Source organism: Scophthalmus maximus, chromosome 11, assembly GCF_022379125.1.
Source record: "Scophthalmus maximus strain ysfricsl-2021 chromosome 11, ASM2237912v1, whole genome shotgun sequence".
Classification (NCBI taxonomy): domain Eukaryota; kingdom Metazoa; phylum Chordata; class Actinopteri; order Pleuronectiformes; family Scophthalmidae; genus Scophthalmus; species Scophthalmus maximus.
This window is the reverse complement of record NC_061525.1, coordinates 21,970,371-21,991,607: the sequence shown is the minus strand read 5'-3', so window position 1 is coordinate 21,991,607 and position 21,237 is coordinate 21,970,371. Positions and strand designations below refer to the sequence as shown.

Here is a 21,237-nt window from a genome sequence, read left to right as displayed (position 1 = left end):
TTGACCAGGCAGCAATTGGGACAAAAAAAGGATACAGGTGACTTTTTGTGCGGGAAAATTATTCCATGTTACATATTCTTTTTAAGATATTTTAATGGGGCCAGTTATTACTTTATTGACAGGAAAGTAATCACAGGAAAGGGGGAGAGAGTGAAGAGGACACGCAGCAAATGGCCCGGGGCCGGATTGGAACCCACGGCCGCTGCAGGAGGACCTAAGCCTGTGCACATGGGTATGTCACATATTCCAAAGATATTATTTAATTATACTGACATTTGTGATGGTGTCAAAATACCTTCATTTGTAATACTAACAGTAATACCACTTCTTTTTTTTCCTCCAGGACATTCAACTATATTTCCTGCTCCTGCTCTGATGGATGGAATTCTCTTTGTTGTCAAAGAATAAAGGGGGAAAGGAAAATAGCTCAATCGTTATGTCCGACAGACTTTCCAAGGTAATGAAATTATTATGTGGACTATATTATATTTTATCATATTATATTTATACTATTTGCTATATTCTAAATTTGTCTAGTCTTATTGACCACTCAAAGCGCTTTACTGCACAAGTCACATTCACCCATTCACACACATTCATACAGCGCTTATTTCTGCCACTTTCGCACATTCATACACTGCCTGAGGAGCCGCCAGAGGTAATTTAGGGGTTAAGCGTCTTGCCCAAGGGCTGGGGGACGCTGGGATCGAACTCCACACCAAAAGAGCCTTCACATTCAATTTGATCCTGAAGAAAATTCTTCCAATTGAAAACTACTGCCTCTCTAATTATAGTCCTAGGCAGCGTCCAGCTAAGTATCAGTCTCCAGAGAAACGTACCAATGTATTTTAACATAAAATGTGTTTAATACATCCTTTTTAAGGGAATTACTGTTGTTTGGGCTATTACACCCTTTTAGGCGTCAGACAGTAAACTTTTGATGGTTTTTTACACAGTCCTTCTTGGCTGTTATATCAGAGCCATCAGGTTAGGTCAGCGCTGCCTGCTCACACTTTCTCCCTCAGATTCATTTTTCTAAAGCTGAGTCTTGACAGACGAAGCTGGAGCAAGTCTCCGAGTTTGTAATCGAGTCTGCCTCTTCTGAGGCTCCCCTTGGCCCCGGCCATCTCCTATTTCCCCCGGACCAATAATAACATCGTCTCTTCCCTGCTTGCTTTGCTGTGGCATCATTTTGATGTACTCGGCAGTCGGCAGGGGAAGAGAGGCTCTCTGGAGATAGTGTGTCCCGGTGTGTCCGATCGTTCTCGTTCATGAATTCATTGGTCTGAGACTGACTTGGTAAAAAGCCTGGAACAGTTTTCCGGGGGTTTTATCTGGGCAACCTAAGACGACAAGTCGCCTCAATAGATCATTATTGATGTAACTGTCGCCGCCTCAGAAAAAAACAACAGCTCCACCTCGAGGTTTCATTAAAAGTGCATTTTGAATCCGAGGACATGGATTCCAACAGGCTTAATTGCTTTTGAAGTCAGTAAGCCAGGAGTGGGTCATCTGTCTCGTCTTTCTCCGATGAGTCCCCCTCGCACATACAGTCCTGGTTTTGGATTTCAAGGCACAGAATCGTCGTAACATCATCACCAAGTTCAATAAACGCTTGCCCCGGTCGCAGTTTTAATTTAAACCGACAACTTGCCATGTTACACAGTTTAATGCTTTAGTGAAAAAACAGGAACTCGCAAATTGACGCGCCTCTCACATCTTAATTTAATAACTCTTTATTTAAATGCTAGAAACATTCCTTTCTCTTTTTGCTCTGACAAAGAAAAAAATACTATTTATAGACTGCCTCTTTGGCAAAGTCAAGAGCAATCTTGTGTTTTAAGGACCGGGGTGCGCCGATGCTTGAATCTTTTTTTTCAACATATTTTCTAAACTATTTAAATTCACCTGTGGGCACAGGTTTTGTTAATTTTAAAATCTTGAGCAGAGCAGGCAATTATTTCACTTTCAAACTGTGTGCGAATGTGTTTAGAGTTCTTGAAATCTGAACAGTTATAAAACTACCAAGGATCTTGGTGTGACACGTGTTGAGAGAGGGTCATTTTCTGCCCTTTGTATCATTTGAATGGGTAGTTGTTCTAGTTGGGCCTTGGCCTTGTGCTCGCTGGGCTACAGTGCTATTCATATTCAAGGTTTGGGTTCAATGAAAGGTCGCCTTCATGCTAGTTTTGTGTTACCCGTCCCATCAATCCAATTCACACCTGCCACGGAGCGGAGTCTCTTCAAAATTTGATCCTCTCTCCTTGTGAAACAAGTGCCTGCACTGAGTCGAGCTAATAATAGCAGCCCAGGGGACGGCAGCCACCGCATGAATCCTGTGGCTGCCCGCGAGGTGAGACGGCTATGTTGTTTACGACCATGTCATATTCCTAAGTTTACCTTAAATCATGTTGACTGGGGTCTTGGGTGCAATGGTAATAGTTGACGCAGCGTCATATAATCATGGTGTGTTAAAGCTTGATTAATAAGCAGTCAGAAAGCATGTGAACCGGAGATCAAACCGATTTTCAGGACAATCACTGGGAATGCCGCTTGCTACCTACCCAGACTTTGGCAGCAAGGGCTGTTTCTTGTGCTGGATTTAAGATGAAGACAGCTGTTTTATTCTTAGGAAAACTTGAATAAGCCATTAGCTGTGAGCATTAGGCCTTGAATGATTGCCCCGGTCCACGCCTGCATCGGGGCTGCCTCAGCAACGATCAAAGATTTAAGAGCGCCAGCCTTCAGGCAGGTCCTCCTCTGCCGATAACCGCAGGGGGGATCAGCCTGCCGCAGCCTTCCCCCTTAACTTCTCCTGACTAGTTTACGGTAAGGGCTCACCTAGGGCACATTTCCAATGCTTTGAACACGATGCAGAGCCTCTCAACTGCAACTGGCTGAGTCAACTGAACAAGCCCTTCCAGGATTGCTGAGAGGCTCTGAAACCTGGAGCTGCCGTGCTCGGTCAGCCAGAATGGAGTCAAGGGAAATGTCATCTTCGGGAGTTGTACACTAACCTCCTCATTGTGACTCTGCACAGGGTGGTTGATTACATGTCCTCACTCTTGGGGGACATGTGCACAAAGACGGCCAATGTGCTATAGCCCACAGGGATTCGTCCCGGGGTGCCCAGAACCTGGGAATCCTGACCTCCCTGGAGGCTCCTGCTAAGTATGACCGAAATCTTGTGAGCTGGAGCTGGAGACCACGAGTCCTCAGGAGACTCGTGGTCTCATCGATTAAGTGGAAGCATTTATTGCAAGCTCCCGAATCTGAGGCCATCCTCTGAAAAGAAAATATTTAAACCCTCATATTCTATGTGTTCCTATACGTTTCACAAGTTGGTCCCACACCTTAAACGCAGCTAATTAGCTTCAAATTGTAACATATCTTGACTTCTGCCTATTATTTAGTAAGGGAGCGGCTTTCTTTTCTATCTGCCTCTCGGAAAATCAGATGCTCTTTATCTATCAGGTTGTTTACATCTCCCTACATTTGTTATCTCTATGGGGCCCTGTGGTATACTTAGTTGCTATGGTTACTCCAGATTAGAATGGAGGCTCCAAGGCTACACGGATACAGTAAATAGTGGACTATGGCAACCTGCTTTCCAGACATAGAGACTAGATAACAGTGAACAGTTCATGTGTTCCATGCACTCGTGTTCGTTTCAAGAGTTTTGAAGAGCTGTCAAGTTACAATGTCATTTACTAACTACTGTTCTGCTTTGTAGTTACAGCTGTGTTAATCAGTACGTTTGAGAAGTTTGAGGCAGGAAAATAAAGGATTCTGCATCGTCCGGGGAGTGTGTCATTATCAGTTAATGGTAAATATTTAGAAGATTACCATCAAAGTCATTTGATTTACTGCACTGTCTGAAGCTGAAGATGACCCGGCAGAGTTGGGGGGTGGTGTCAAAGTCCCAGTCACGCCTGCCCTGACACCCTCCATTAATAGTTTTGTCGTGAACAAAGTTGACGAGGCAGTGAGTTGGTGCGGGGAGGAAGTTGCTGGTTCAACTCCGGTTGTCTGACAAGCTTAAACTGCTGCTCCTGTCCACAGAGTGGACGTTAAAGTCCCGCTGAAGACACAAACTAGCTTTGCAGCTGTGAATCCTGAATGGGCTAAAAAAAAAAAAAAAACTTCTTCCGACCTCCGTTTGTTTCCCACGTATCTCTGACTACCGAAAAGCAGACGAACCTCTAATTCTCCCCTCTTCTGATCACCACCTGACATGACAACTCTTTCTTCTGTATTTCTAAAACTTGCTTCAACGCCAGCTGTGATCCCCGGAATCCTATTAGAGGCAGAGTGAAACCCCCGCTGATGTTGGTTTTGTCAGAAAAGTCAGAAGAGTCAGAAGAGTCCAGAAGGAATGAATCTGTTCGACTTGTTTCATTTCGAGCCACATCCCAGGCCTCTCTGACTTTGACAACTGCGTGTGAGCCGTCGGCCAAATTTAGCGATCAAGACTCTGTGTGTGTGTGTGTGTGTGTGTGTGTGTGTGTGTGTGTGTGTGACCTCGTGTTGTACTCCTTCCATGGTTCACACACATTATAAACAGCTCCACTCTGCGTCCCGAGGGGTCGTGTTATGCACATAAAACAGGCCATAGAAATATTTTCCTTATGTCACTCTGTGTGCGCAGTATGTGTCCGTGTGCGCACAGTGTGAGGTTGTGTTTGTCCTGCATTGATTGTTAAGCAGACTCTCGAGAAGGGAACTATACCGCTCATTTGTTTTGTCATCGGCTGGGACCAGGGCAAAGAGCGGGGGTATTTAAATTGAATTCATAAATTAATCTGAAATGATTGACACGTGTATCGAGCCACCAGAGCCAATAGAATCAATGGACGGCCTCTAAATCACAGCAAGCACGCCTATGCCTAAGCACTATGAGGAAGCGAACACGCCGATTGGAAAACGACAGGAACCCATTTCACATTTGAAACCGCTGCAAAGAAAAATCCAATGGAAACGGCAGGGTATCATCTCAAAGTGACAAGTAGTCTTTGTGCTAGCTAACGGCAGTGGATTTATGGATCAAAACAAGTATCCTGACAAAACGTCAAAGGTAAGATGTAGTTTATGTTTTTTGCTGTTTGATGCAAACCTTTTTTTTCTGCGGCTGCTGGTTCAGTGAGGATTGGTCTTAGAGTGATAAAAAACAGACGATTAGAATCTGTGGACTCAGTGTTTTAATATAATAACAATAATAATAGTACATCAAACTTATAAAGCGCTTTTAAAAATGCTCAAAAACCGAATATGATATATATAGCTTTTGTTGTTGGCATTAAGTAACATCGTCGTCGCCAGCTCCCTGGACATGCACAGTTGTCGTGTTTATGCGATATGCTAATTTAGTTGGTTGGTGTTGGAATTGTGTTTCGTTTAAGGTAAAAATGGCTGCTATGGCCGTTTAGCTGAGCATCTACAAGCATACGCCATATGGCTGTATTGCTCCGTGTTTAGCATAATTTTATATGATTTGTTTCGCCGGACTCGCCCGGGTGAAAAGCGTGTTGATTAGATACATTGTTTGCTTATTTGCACATTCGTGCGTCCACCATGTTTTGGGTTTTTTGGATGACGCCAGAAGACCCGTCCCTGTAATAGCGATCTACTTCCCAACTGTGTGTATGTAAATATCAGCAAAAACATTCAGGAGTGATTTCGCCACCACCCCAAAGAAGGGCTCATTTACAGAGGAATTCAAAATCAGACAAAAAGCTGCTGGGTATTTTAGTGAAAAGCAAAGTAGTTTGTCATTTTCCTGGTGGTTGTTAAAATCGCAGCAAAGACGGGCAGAGGATGTACACAGACACTGTCTGGTCACCAAAGCCTCCTTTTAGTAATTATGCCGAAGCGACACCAGACAAATTTGTGGTTTCTTTTTTCTTTCTTCTCACTGCTGCCATGAGAGATTTGGTCGTACAGTACATCTTGAGATGTCTTTGAAATTCTCTGCGCGCCATCAACATGATGAACAACATCAATCACGAGGCGGAGGCTTTTGTTGCGGACGACACTAAATCAATACGCCGCAACCTCTGGCGAGTCTCCAGGAATGATTCATGAACGTGCACTTAAACAGTGCCTCGCCGTGAAAGGGACGGGACGGCGTTTATCTCATTAAATGTGGTTTTGGTGTAGCGGCCATTGATTTTCAACCGCGCGTGACATGCCTCGCGCCGTAAACAGACGCATTACGCGTCAGCGCGAGGTCAAAGGTTGGCAGGAAGACGCTCCACAATTCATTAGCTAATTAACGCTTGCCGCGAGTGGGAGTGTAGGTGTTTCGACTCTCCGCCGCACCGCCGCGCCTCCTCGCTCTCAGACTTCAACACTGAGAGCTGCTGAGTTCCGGGCTTCCTTAATGAGGGTCAGACCGCGGGTTTTTGTTCGATGAAAAAGATTCCCCCAGCGTCAGAGTCCCTCCCCCAATTATACGCCCTTGTGGAGGGAAAATATATATAATCATGAATCTAAATCATCGCTAATTAAACCCGGGGGGATTTGACCCGATGCAGTGACAGTTGGGGATAAATTGGGGAATAATTGGTGTAAATAGAGAATGAAAAATCGAGCGAAGGCGTTCCTCGAGGAGGGTACCTGTCAAGGACACTCTGAGGGGAGCTCGGACATTCAACCGACAATGGGCCGAGCTGAATTCTACTAATGAGACGTAATTCATACAGCCATAACTGAGAGTTGAGAACGATGATGATGGTATGGAAAATGACAAGTGGGGGACAGAAGAGGCCTCGAGCCAGCGGGCAAGTTGAAGGGGAGCGCCGTGACCAACATGAGAATACCGCATGGCTCCGAGGCGTCAGGCGCGTGTGTGTATGTGTGTGTGTGTGTGTGTGTGCGCGTGTGCGCGTGAGGCAGACAGTGTGCAAGAGCACAACCTTCCCCTGGATAAGTGGAGGTTTTTTAAAAGATGGACGCAGATGTACTCGACACGTAACAATTACAGACGCGACGCAAATGCCATTTTGCTCGTGTCCATCTCCGGTGTTTTCTTAATTACGCAATTAGCCCGAGAGTGTCGGTGTGTGTGATTTCCCTACTGTGACACGCCGTCATTAGCCCTGAACCTGCCAGTGGAACGTCGCACCCGGGAGACAGGTAATTTGCGGCGGAGACTCATTTCAATAGCTTTTGTAATTAGCGGCGATATCAGCGTTGCTATCATTATTGCTACTTCCCAATGCTCACTGCACGTGTGAGTCGCCCACACGCGCCTGACGCATGTATTCATGAACACAGACCAACACCAACGCTTTCCCACAATAACTGCTGACATGTTACATGTGATAGCGACTTACAATTACATTTTTTACATGTGAGCATCTGTTTCCAGACACACATTCGGAACGAATGGAATTTCCTCCCCGAAAACCACCGTCAAAAAGCGCTGACATTTAAAAAGATCCGCGGTGAAATGTCAGATGAGCGATGATGTCGAGCGCAGGACTAAGTTTCCAGCTCCGTGTAAAAACATGGCACCTTTGACGTTTCCGACCCCCTGTTCTTCCCAATCCGCTCTCCGCCCGGCCCCCCTCCGAGATCATCGCTCATCGCTGCACTATTATTATTTTGTCCGTCTTGCTCTTAACGAGGATGCGGCCGCGGTCACATTCAAAAGTGCTCAGCGGCGCCCCGGGGAAAGATGACACCGACAGAACAGCGCTGACACACGGCCGCCTGTGTTTATGCTGATCCCTACATTACCGAGGTGTCATCGGAGCAAGGACTCTGCTGAGATAAAGAGCTCCGGGGGGGGGGGGTGACTGACAGGCACGTCCCTCACCAAACCCATAATCCGTGGACGCTGGGCAAGAACCCGTGACAACATAGCTGTGCTATGACATAATGATAATAATAATGATGATGAGGGACGTGACCTCACATTCACCATTATAAAATCATTATGTGACTGAAGTGACACATTTGCAATCTAACAAGAGTGAGCGCTCTGTTTTCTGGTCTAAAGAGAGTGTGCAGGGGGGCGCGGCCTGCCGCTTTTTGCTGGACGATACATATCGTGCACGGAAATTATTGCAACCAACAATATTATCATCATTTCAAGACCTTTTTCTGTTTGCTACCGAGTCATGTGTGCTCGCAGTACAGGCCCGTTGGTCGTTGCCCACGTGAGTCACTGAACTTCACACTTTGCGTTTAGGCCTCAGACGAAAACAAGCAATTTGACGACATGGTGCCTTCAGAGAATTACTAAGAAATCCCATTATACAGAACATCCATCCATCCATCGTCTACCGCTTCATCCACTTAAGGGTCGCGGGGGGGCTGGAGCCAATCCCAGCTGACATTGGGCGAGAGGCGGGGTTCACCCTGGACAGGTCGCCAGCCTATCACAGGGCCACATACAGAGACGGACAACCATTCACTCTCTCATTCACACCTACGGTCAATTTAGAGTCTCCAATGAACCTGACCCTATTCTGCATGTCTCTGGACTGTGGGAGGAAGAACGAGAACCAGGAGAGAACCCACGCATACACGGGGAGAACATGCAAACTCCACACAGGAAGGCCCCGGTTGGTTCGAACCGGGACTCGAACCTTCTTGCTGGGAGACGAAAGTGCTGACCACTATGCCACCGTGCAGCCCCAATTTACAGACAGAAAACAAACCAGTATCACTGGTTCTCTCCTCCTTTTTAAGACCAACCTGCTACAGTATGTTCACAGTAACACAACGCGATACAATACAATACGATACAACAAGGAACTGTTCAATATTTTGGGGGGATAATTATTTGCCTTCTTGCCAAACGTTGGATTAGAAATCCAATAAAAACTAAACCCTGACCTGACTGATGGTAAAGCTTGAAATACGTAACATTAAAAGACGGACGTGTGTGTACATTGTTATTGGGGCTTTCGAGATGCTGGAATTAAGATTTAGTTTGACACTATGTCTGTTCATTTTGGTCTTTTCGTCTAGAAGCTGGTGGCTGTATGCTTATGGCAAGACAAGAAAGGAGTGGTATCAATCTTCTCTGGCCTCTGAGCAAAAAGCAAAGGCTATTTTTTTTTATAAAATGCCAAACCATAGGTTACCTTTGAAATAAATAAATCAAGCTAAAATCGTGCAACCTTTTAGCACAACGGAACAAACAAGCGGGAGTATATTGTTCTATTCCATCGACAACTGCAGCAGCCATTATGAAGTCCCCTTTAGTGTAGACGCATGGTCGGTGAGTCATTCCTGCAGTTCCCAGCCCCTAGTGACACGGACTCACACCAACACAGTCACACACCGAAGCCGGCGTGAATTTCCTCCCTAATACGCTGATCGATAGCCTGCGGGGCTGATGGGAAATCCTACTGTATCTGTCACGGGACGCAGCCATAGGAGCCCGATGAGCGGGCGGCTGAAGAAGAGCTAAGGTCTGCCGGCCCAGTCTCTATAATGAGCCCCCTTGGGGGAGCCACATTATATGTGGAAATGGCTCCAATTAGGCCGCCCAGCTGTGAAGTACCACGGGAAGGCCGAGCCGGACAATAACAGAGCGGGAGGGCGGGTTGTGGATGGGACCGAGCCGCTATCAGGTGTTATCGGGCCTCTGTACTGTGAGTCTGTGTGCTCTTGGCTGTGGCACAGCGAATCCTCCAAACAAGCTTTATCCCGTTAAAGCACAGTGACACGGATTCTGTTTCACCCGCTTTCGCCATCGGATGCCAACGCATCGTTTCTGAATGACGGCGGCCCTGAAGTGCAAATCACACGACGGCAAAACGGAAAAACAGAACGGCAAATCACAAATCACAAAACAGCAAATCACAAAGAACACAATGGCAAATCACAAATCACAAAACAGCAAATCACAAAGAACACAACGGCAAATCACAAATTATGACGGCAAATCACAAAAAACACAACGGCAAATGACTAAACACAAAAGAAGCAAATAACAAAACAGCAAATCACAAAAAAGCAAATGACAAAACAGCAAAATGGGAACTGAAAATCACAAAACACAAGGGCAAAACATGACACACAAGGGCAACTCACAAAAAAAGCACAACAGCAAATCAGAAACAGACAACCACAAAACAGAAACTGCAAAACTGAAACCACAACGGCAGAAGCGCACAGCGTTTCTGCTTCACCCGGAAGTATTTCCTGTTTTAAAAGTCAGCTGGTGCGTCCGTCCGTCCAATCAGAACCTCGTGATAGAGACCCACACATTTTTCCGGTCGACGTTACTGTAGTGTTTTGTTTTTTCGCGGGAAAAGCTGATTATTTTCAGCCTCAAGAGCCTCGTTTGTCACTTCCACTGCACCGAAATCGCCGACCGCTTCCGGGTGGAACTCCGGCGTCTCGCTGGGCAACTCGCGGATGTGCTGGCGTGCTGTCACCCCCCTCGGAGGCGATACATCATCGCGAGTTCGACGAATGAGCCGCTGACGTTTGACGGAGCCTCCCCTACGGCCCTTTGACCTTTGTGAATGTGGCACGGGGAATTTTCTAGCCGGATGGATGGATGGATGGATGGATGGATGGATGGATGGATGGATGGTTGGATGGATGGATGGATGGTTGGATGGATGGATGGATGGATGGACGAACATGAAGCCAAGAGGAAAAGGTCATTGGCGTAACGCGGCCATCACGTCTAACGATGTCACTGCGTGTACTTGAATAACCTATAAAAAAGAGCATAGTGTACTATCCAGGGTTTGACCTAAATCTCTGAATAGTTTGATCTCGGACAATATTCATCAGCTGAGTTTCACAGATGTCGTGGACGAAAAAAAATGTGTATTATTCTTCAGGCGCTTTTCTGTCTTTGTAAACAAAAGTGTCGAGGAAGACGGGAAGGAGGTCGGCAAAAAATCGTGTCCTCTTTTTAGTTTTTTTGATTTTGCGGGAAGACCTTCCAATGTGATTTTGAGTAGGATGTGCTCTCCTCGCTTTTCTCCTGCCCAGTTTGGTCTCGAGCATTTGAAGAGTGGGCAGAGAAATGACCCTCTCTCTCTCTCTGGCGCTGCCGCATTATGGAATAAACCTCTCGTTGAGCGATCGGAGAGGATTTCTTTTACCGGCTCACTATTGATCGGCCTCTTTGTCCAATTCAGAGAGACGCAGATGGATTCTTTTTTTTTTTTTGGTGTCCGAGGCAGAAGGACAGAGGACTCAACACGTCGCGCGTCCCCGCGTTCAAGGTGTTAATCGTACACGAGGAAACAGCTTCATGCTGCAAATATCACAGGGACGTGTTGTTCGTCTGTATCTATACTGTACATCTTAACCACCACAAACCAGGGGAATGTGTGTGTGTGTGTGTGTGTGTGTGTGTGAGTGTGTGTGTGTGTGAGTGTGTGTGGGGGGGTGTTTGTTTTGTCAGAGCCGGCGAGCTCGGAACATTTAAAATCTCGCTCCGACGTTATCGGGCTCGCATGTTGTTGATCGTGTTCTTGGATAAAATCAGAGAGGAAACTATTAATCTCCGTCAAATTAATTTGTTCGCTGCTGTGCCACAAGCACGAAGTCCACACCTGGTGGAGGACTGTTCGCTGGAAACGAAAAAAATCCAGCACCCCTGGAGAGTTTAGCATCATGAAAACCTGCCTGCAAATTCCTTTTTCTTTTCTTTTCTTTATCTGATGTCTGGCAGAGGTTCAACAGATATTTATGTTTCTTGTACAGTAATTGTTGTGTGGTGCTATAGATGCCTGAACAGTTCCCTCCCTCACTGAGACACCGACAGTCCTGATTGAAAAAGCATAATAAAACAAATTATTTTATTTTTTGTCATTTATTATTATTTTTTATTTCGGGAATAAAGTCGAAATGTAGAGAATAGATTTAAATAGGTTGAGAATAAATTAGAAATACAACTTCGAGAAGAAAAGTCTGAATGTAGCCCTTAGCCCTTAAACCTAAAACTTGGTTAGCAGCTAGCGTTAGCTTAGCAAACTGGCTAACAAAACATCATCGTCCGGTTGTTTGCTTCCGGGTCACAATTTTTCGACTTTATTCTCAACATTTTGACTTTATTCTCGAAATGCAGGACGAAGAAAAATCTTCCTCCTTCAATTTTTTTTCTTCTTATTCCCTGATAATCTTCCGTACGGGCCGTTTTACTCTGACATGACATCTTACAGATTTACATCTTGCAGCTCATTCAACGTTTTACAATGAAATGAATCAACTTGTTAGAATGAAAAACCCCAACAACTTCCAGCTCTGTAAAGCGTCAGCTCAGTTCTGACCTTCTGTCAACTCATCAGCAGGTTGACGCTACTTTCTGTCAGGTCACTAAAGTCTAAGAACTCTTTCCCTCTCCATCGCCGGCAGCCTCGTGCAAGCGACACACGTTGAACCGTGTCTTCGCGGCCGCCGGATCAGCGGGTCACCGATTGTTACCATGGAGATCTGAGCTGGTTGGACGGCTTCGTTTTTCTTTTCTGTTTTTTGGACCAAGGTTAAAGCCGCAGACCTCACGTGTGAATAATTTACATTAGCATGAGGATAAGAGTGTAGTTTCGTGTTTGTCGTGGCATCATTTACCCGGAGCTCGAAGATATATACCTCTAAAATAATGCTCGTCTTTAATTTAGGTCTTGAAGCAATATAAGGTAAGACACATACAATTCCAAAGAAAATTTCATTGTGTCACTAACCATATAGAAAAAACAGGTTTATGCTCCTTTACTTTTATTCCAGAGGATTTATCGTATAAGAAATCTAGAAGATCTAGAACGAAGACTGACAAACAGTGCAGATCAGTGAACCTGCAGCTAATATCATAGATAGAAAAATTAACTACTTTAATTTCACTGTAAGGGTTGTGCAGAGAATTACTAATAACAAACAAGATTCATTTTTACGCAAATTACACCCGATATCTGGCAAGTGTGCAAATTTTGCACATTCACGTTTAGGCAGTCAAAAATGAGGGGCAACGTGCAAAGAGAATAATAAGAATAATCCTTTGCAAACCAAGAGGGCCTTCCCTTGGCCCGGCCTCCTGCTGGTCGGCGCTCGGGCCCTAATAAAAGCACGACATCTGGGGACCCTAAACTCTTCTGATTGGCTCTCACACCTGAGGTTGCCCAGAGGTGACGTACCACAGGATGCGAGACACAAGTCCGTCGTGCTTAGAGTTCGTTAGGAGCAACGTTCTCACTCATATGTGTCTTGTTGGATTTCACTGACAGTGTTATATTGTTCCATCAGGTATGAGGTCTTTTTGCTTGTTGTCTAAGTGTATCTAATCTTAATTAACCACAAAATATGTATTTCTTAATAAAACCAGCGGTATGTTTCCGTGCGGGTTTTATATGAACAATGGCTCAATTTAAATAGTTAATTGAATTGCGTCACCGCCTGCTCCCCACGGTCCACAGATCTGCACTGTTTGTCAGTCTTCGTTCTGGATCTTCTAGATTTCTAGACTCGAACGGACCACAATGCAACACACGGCGCTAGAAAACAAGAGACAGAAATAGAACCTCGTGGACGGCGAGCGGCCACATGCTGGGCCGCGGAGAGCGGAGCGGCGGGCGCACGTATCGCCTCGGACGGGTCTTGTTTGGCGCTGAAAAGCCGCAGGGCGAGACGACGCTGGCGTTTCCCAGATCGGAGGGGTTTCGCGCTTCAGCCGGGGGCCGGTTGCCGTGTCAACTGGTGCCACCTTTGGCCGACCAAAGGCGCCGTTCAATGACACACGTGTACGCCGCACGTGGTCGGGTTGGATCCTGGACGCGTCCTGCTCCTGCGTGTGCTGGTTGTTGTCGCGCGGACACACACACACACACACACACACACACACACACACACACACACACACACACACACCGAGGACGCGTGTCGCCTGTAAGCGTTGGGCTTCGGTCAGACATTTCACAATACTCCCCGGGTCCTGCTGGCTGGATCTCACAGCGAAGTCCGACTTATCTGGTTTTGCAGCAGCTTCTCTGTGTGCAGGTACCGCACAGCGCTGCGGCCAGCTGGCACGTGGAACAACCCCCCCCCCCCCCCCCCCCCCCCCCCCCAAAAAAGGCCCGTGAGACTGAGCCACTCATTTTTGGGCCGCGTTGGTTTTAGGTGGATCGGAGTTGTTCAAACACTGAACACCGAAGCGGATTTGGGCCTTAAAAAGAATAGTCGTTGACCGCGACCGTGCCGCTTGGTCTGCGCGCATCCTGCATCTGGAGTGTTTGTTGGAGTCGACTGTAAACTGTGAGCGGCTCAGAACCAGGTTGCTGCGCTTCGAATGATCCAGCGTTCAGGAGGGAAACGATAAGAGACAGGGTTTTTTTCTTTTGGTGTGTGTTTTACAATGTAACAGTGAGATTGCAAACAGTTGCATCAGGGCACAGTGACATTTTGAACAGGAGTCACGGAGGTTTTTCCCAATGTTGGAAATCAGTGGCTGGTCTACTGACACGCTCAAAGGTCCGTCCTGGTCCAGAAGCCATTTAGAAAATGACTGGGATGAAGTAAGAACTCCCTCATCAAGCACTTTCATCGACGCGGCCCCTATTTCACCGCAAACCTTTAGCTCAGCGATTCGTGCGCTCGTGAGAAATTAACGCGGGAAAACCGCCAGAGGCAACAAATGCAATTGTAGTGTAGATGAAAAAAAGAATTTAAATAGGACCCAAGTAAATACTGACGCATTCGGGCGCTTCCTAAAACCACCAAATGTGTATTATTATCTCTGAACTGCTCATTTTTCCCCCTCCTCTGCGTAAGTAATCACACGCTATCATTGTGCGTAGTGCTCCGAGATGTCATCATCAATCTGGGCGCAGTTCGCCGGCTAATGCCCCCGAAATTGAAGTGAGACAACTCCCGCCCGCTGGAATTGAAGGTTTGTGTCATTTACAGGCAAGGAAGGAAAAAAAAAGAAAAGGAAAAGGAAAAGCCGAGTGCAGCGCTGCGGAGACCTGAACGGCAGATTGGAGAGTATCAAGCGCACCCTTCCGCGTCACGCAGCTCGGATCCGGGCAGGAAGTTCCAGGAGCGCTCAGTTCACAAGGCACATTCGCACTGAATAATGAATGTTACAATTTCTTCTTCTGCAACAAAAAACAAAAAAACAACCGCTCGGTCTGCTGCGTGTTTATTATCGAGGGCAAGGGAGAGCGGCACATGACGCTGGAACACAATGGTGAATGCACTTACTGTTCATATTCATAACTACGCCTGTAGGTGGGATATGGCAGAGGATAGAGAAACAGTGACCCATTCGAAATCTGCTCGGCAGCCTCAGGTCGGGATATACATTACTGTAATCTGATGTAAATGCACGGTGTCGCGTGGAGGTTAGACGTAAAGCTTTTGCTGTGATGAGAAACTGAGGCAGATTAAAACACACACACACACACACACACACACACACACACACACACACAATTGTTGTTGTTCTCGTAGATCAGCAGGATTACGCAAAAACGACACAATGGGAGGATGCGACCAAGTGGCGACTCACCGCCGCGTCGAGCTATGGTTGGCAACCAGCTGAGAGGCCGCAACGTGATTGGTCGTACACTCTTATTCGGCGCTTTCTTTTTTTTTAAAAGAAAAAGGCGCATTATTGGCACCTCCCGCCCTGGAGTTTTATCCTTTCCTTTGCCGTGGCAGATATTAAAATGTGGCGGGACAGCGAAAGGAGAGCGGTAGATGTAGTGTTGTTGTGATAGGTTCGAAAGAGAGATGTCGTATTTTAAGTCTAGTGTCCGACGACAACGATCCCTAACCACAACCGTAACCACTTACGTGACCAGATCAAACGCAGCATGTAAAAGCTTTTAAAGTGTAAAAATCAAAAGAAAATATGTGAGATTTTTTCCCCCGCCATCTTTTGGATTCCACGGAGACGAGGCGTCGGGGATGCGCAAGCGGCGGACCAATGAGCGAGCTCATTCTTTTGGTTTGTCTCACCAACCATTGAGAAACCTGAAGATATTCCTTTTACAATAATGTTAAACGACGCGTGACGTCCAATTTGTCAATTTTCAAAAGATCTTTTTTTTTTCTTCAAGATCCAATTTAATTGAAAAATTCCATTTCTTATTTCATGAGGCCATTTTTCAACACAGTCTTTATCTGTCAATAAAGACGAGCAGGGCGGAGCCCGTGAGGTGATACAGTATAATAATTATGATGTAATTTATGATTACAATATATATTTTTCGGTTTGTACAGATTTTTTATTAACATTTATCTCATCGTTGCGATGTGATGACGCACTACAGGTATTCAAATTACAATTCTTATTCATGAGCACTCACAGTTTTGAACACGTATATATATATATTTAACCTTGGCCGCGACCCTCACAGGATAAAGCGCCGGAGATAATGGACGGACGGATGTTATCAGTGTGACTCTCGGCCCGAGCAGAGGGAAGAGGGGAATTATGTTGTAGGTGTGTCCTGTGGCCTCAGCTTCTCTGAGCTTTCTCTCTCATCCTCCCTCTTTTATTCTCTGTCAAACTGTGCCACGCACACACACGCAGAACACACACACACACACACACACACACACACACACACACACTCACACACACTCACACACACACGCACACTCACACACACTCACGCACACACACACACTCACACACACACTCACACTCTCACACACACTCACGCACACACACACACTCTCACACACACACACACACACACACACACTCACACACACACACACACACACACACACACACACACACACACACACACACACTCTCACTCACACACACACACACACTCTCACACACACACACACACACACACACACACACACACACACACACACACACCCCTTCTCATTCGTGTGTCCTCCTCCGTCTCCATCCCATGATACATCCCTCATTCTCGCAGACAATTTCTCCCTGCCTCTTTTTTTTATTAACTTCCTCCTCTTCTCCACCCCGTCTCCAACCTCCGTTATTTGTCTTCCCTTCCTCTATTCATCACCGTCCCCCCCCCCCTCTCCCCCTGTCTTTTTGACTGGATCTCTCTAGGGGCGGATGTGTCTCTGTGGCCTCGCTGCAGATCTGCAAAGGACATCCTCTCAGTTTAATTCAAGTCAACCCCGGTCTCCTGGTGCTCGGAGACGCAGCGTGTGTGACAGCTCTGCAGAGACAGCCAGGGGGAACAGACAAGTCTCATCTGCATATGTGTGTGTGTGTGTGTGTGTGTGTGTGCGTGTGTGTGTGTCATCTTTCAACATTTGCCTAGAGACCGAAGGAGTTAATATCACCCTGACAGCGATCGTGCCTGTGACTGTCTATAAATCTGTGATGAGAGGCCGCTCTGTTGATTAGTGCTAATTCAGCTCACACCAATTAAAGCTGCAGGGGGCAGAGGGGGGCGGGTGTTTTATGGATCTTTACGTAACATATGCTATGCGCTCTGTGCTGGGCGGCGAGTGCCAGAATTGCAATATAACGTTACTCGATGAAGACGTGTCGGGCGAATCGTCGCTGCCGCAGCTCCGGCAGGAAGAAGCTTCCTCATGCTGTCAGTCGCTGTCTGGGAGCGCTGAATCCTTTTTTTTTTTTCCTCCTCTTTTTATTTTGTCCAGAATTAAATCCTACGTCCGGGCGGGGAGGTTGAACATGTGGCGCAGCGTTCAACCGCCGCCGCTCACCGGTGATGTGATCCATGCAGCACTGTGGTTTATGTAAGTCCTCGTATCAGACTCTTCAAATACACCTCACCCTCTCACCTTCCCCACAAGACACCGTGATACCGTGAGACAACAGAGTGATGTAACCCCCCCACATCAAACCTCACTATCTCATCGTTTGCTGCCTCCGCATCTCAAGACTATTTCCTTTGTCATAAGCAGCGTCGGCTCTTGATCTCTCAGACCTCTCCCCCTCCTCCCCAATCGTCTCCGCGACGCTCGCATGTACTATGCCGACACATATGAAAAAATTGAACATGTATTGGACAGAGAGCGGACAGACAGCAGCGACAGAGTGAGAAAGATAATGGGTGGAGCTGCTTTCACCTGCATTGTGTATTTATGAATGTGTGAGTGTCTGATATCGACCAATGTGAATTTCAATCCATCGATCAATATTTAAAGCTACAGTGTGTAATATTTAGAAGAACTTATTCAGGGAAATTGAACATATTGGCCATAACTATGCGCTCATATGTGTATAATCACCTGCGACGGAGAACCAGTGTTTTTCCGTCAACTCTGAATGAGTTAAATATAGAGAGATGAGGTGGACGCGACCTCTGTGTGAGTCGCCATTTTTGCGCTAGCGGAAACCAGAAATGCAATCGGCGGCGCGCCGCCATAAAGTGTCCCCCCTGTCGGGTGCTCAGTTGGTTGCGGTTTGCAACTTTATCACCAAAAGCCGCCAGAAAATTACAAAAATGGCTTTAAAATCGTGTGCGCATCGCTTGACACATGCTGCAATTAAATAAATGAAAAATGCAATTAAATTAATGTCATAAAAGTCCTGCAAATTAAAAAAAATTATATCTTGCAGGTTCATCTGGAACCAAAATTTTTTAACCACATCTGTCGATGATGAGGGAGTTTTTAACTTATAGGAAACAAAAAGAAAAATAAAAAAACAAACATATATATATATATATATATATATAAACAAGCCAACAAAGCAAAGACTGCCAAGGTTCAGCCTGGCTGGCAGTTTACAGGGTTTTTTTTTAAAGTTTAAAAAGTCTCCTGATATATGTGAAGAAAATATTTCTGGGCAGAATTAAACTGCTCCTGACGAAGAAAATCAATATCTTGGCTACACTGTTACATTCCGGTGATGAACTACATTTCTTCATTTCGCTGTACTGGGGAAAAAAAACACATCATTGGCACGAAGACAACGGGTGGCATTGCACTGGTCAGCCGGTGTGGAAATGTCGTTGCCCCCATCAACACCGAGGACAACGGGGCATACTCACAAGCAAGTCTTGTCAGCGTCGGCCCCTCCTCCTCCTCCTCCTCCTCCTCCTCCTCCTCCTCCTCCTCAGGAGTATTCCTTTCCTCTTTTGCGTCGGTGTGGTCGGGGACCGTCACAACTCTCCTCCTGCCTTAATCGGGCGTCGCGTGTGGGGGGGTGGGGGGGGTTGGGGTGCTGCTGAAGGTGGTCAAACGCACATCCAGAAGCCGCGTGGCCGGGGACAATCCCAAACTACCTCCCAACAAGTGTGGCGTCCTCACGGGCCGGGCCCCTGGAGAAACAAGAGCACGAGAGAGAGAGAGAGAGAGAGAGAGTAAGAATGGGCCTCCTCTTCCCCAGACACAATGAGGGGCATTGAGGAACCGAGCGGGGGGAAAGAGCCCGGCGGCGGCTGGGAGGAGGCGCTGCCGCACGGCGGAGGCCTCCGGGTCGTCCACATCTGGACGGCTGTCAGGAGACACGACCGCGGTGTGAATCCTCTGAGGACTGACGAGGAGCGAAGTGAATACGCAGCCTGACAGACAAGGACATTGATGAGATATTTTATGTTGCCCCTTATGACTGCACGCCGAGGCTGACGGCAGCGGGATGGTTTCATCGTACGGACATCGTGGCTTTGAAAACAATTAGGAGGAAAAAAACGTGCATGTTTATTTATGTATTTTCCTTCATTAGAGTTTTGCGTCTCTGGGGGAACAACTGACAACAGCCAGGAAAAAATGTGCATGAATGCTAAAATGCGACAGCAGTTTGACAAGTCATTCAGCCCAGCAGCCATCAACAGCCAACTTCCTCATATGTACAGTACGTCTTCTGGGGAGCATGAATCCAAAATGTCCCTTTGGAAGAAGAGGAAGAAGAACAAACACACCAGCTGCACTTCTCACACCGCCGCCGCCGCCGCGATTCCTCTGCACGACTCCCGCAGCGACAAACCCTCCGTGATCGATGGCACACGACACCTCCTCCGCGCGCCTCATCTGCCGCGGTGCCGCCCGCGCTCGCCCGTGGGCCGCGGACACGGACCGGCTGGTGCCACGCCGGGGAGGAAGAATGAGTCGAGGGGCCGGGGCTACATTAGCAGCCTGTTGGCGAGCAGCGATTGCAAGAGGGCGCGCGCAGCGTTGCAAGGTTTGTTGTGGGCCTAATCTAAATTCAATAGGGTTGTCATATGGAAAGAAAGTAATTATCTCACATCCGTCGGGGAATATCCCCGCCCCCCCCCCACCTCCTACGGTTGCGCCCTTTCTAACTTTCTATATTGATATCTGTGTACGTCCAAAAACCTATTGATATTCAAATCTTTTTGCAAAATTCGAAAAATGTAAATGTAAAAACCCAATTAATAATCATTTTTGCTGTGGTACCCCATTTATTAATCAGCAAACAGCCCAAATTTGACATATCCAAACATGATGTGCTGTTTCGAAATGTAATATGATATCTATAATATGGAAATTGTAATCAGCTGAAACAGTGTTGAAATATATGTGAACGTGGTTTTAAGTGTTCACACCAAGCGCAATGCGAATTTTGAAAAATGTATAATATCCGCCTCTTCTCTGTCGGGTGCGGACATCAGTAACGTCGGGAGGATCTCAACGCTAATTTGCTTTTATGACATTGCGTCACGCGAATATTTCTAGTAGAGTGGGAAATATTTGAGCGAATGGCGCAAATTTTCGTGTCTTCGCGTTGTTCACGTTCCGTCATTCCCGGAGCTTGTGACGCAAAATCCGTGTCTACTCGCCTGTTTGCATTTATTTGGTATGTAATCTCATTTCGGCGCGTACGTGCCATAAGAATCGGCCAACTGTCAAACAAGCAAACATATTGCCAGAGTTAGATAGATAGATAGATAGAAACTTTATTGATCCAAAGCTGAGAATTTCCAGTGTGACACCACAAACCTTACAAAATTAACAATATATGAAGAAAAAACACTCTGTCAAAATACACGATTCCAAAAAAACGGTGTCTCCCCTTTCGTAAGATACTGTACAAACGGCTGCAACCTCCCCCCACAGTCAGTACACGGCCCCCTCCTCCTCCTCCATCACCCGCTGTCGTTCTACTGAGACATGATGCCGATTGAGCGACCAGCTCCGACCTGCACCTCCTGCATTGCAGCGGAATGAATGAATGAATGAATGACTGTATGAATGTGCCACCGCCGCTGCACGTGTGCGGTTCAGCCGACGTCTGATTGGTTTGCATTGGGTCTGGAGCCTCGAGGCCGACGGGTTGTTTGTGCGGCATCGCTATGGCGACCTCGCGACCGGCAGGCCGGCAAACAGAGA

At 46.7% G+C, this 21,237-nt stretch overlaps 1 protein-coding gene across 2 annotated transcripts in view; it reads right to left on the bottom strand.

Annotated features, from left to right (window-relative positions):
- b3gat1a (beta-1,3-glucuronyltransferase 1 (glucuronosyltransferase P) a) overlaps window positions 1-21,237 on the bottom strand; it is a 77,001-nt gene that overhangs the window by 24,250 nt on the left and 31,514 nt on the right. For both annotated transcript variants that reach the window (XM_035622107.2, XM_035622108.2), the window contains exon 2: window positions 18,939-19,208. The gene's annotated coding sequence lies outside the window, so the exon portion shown is untranslated. The remainder of the gene's footprint in view (window positions 1-18,938; window positions 19,209-21,237) is intronic.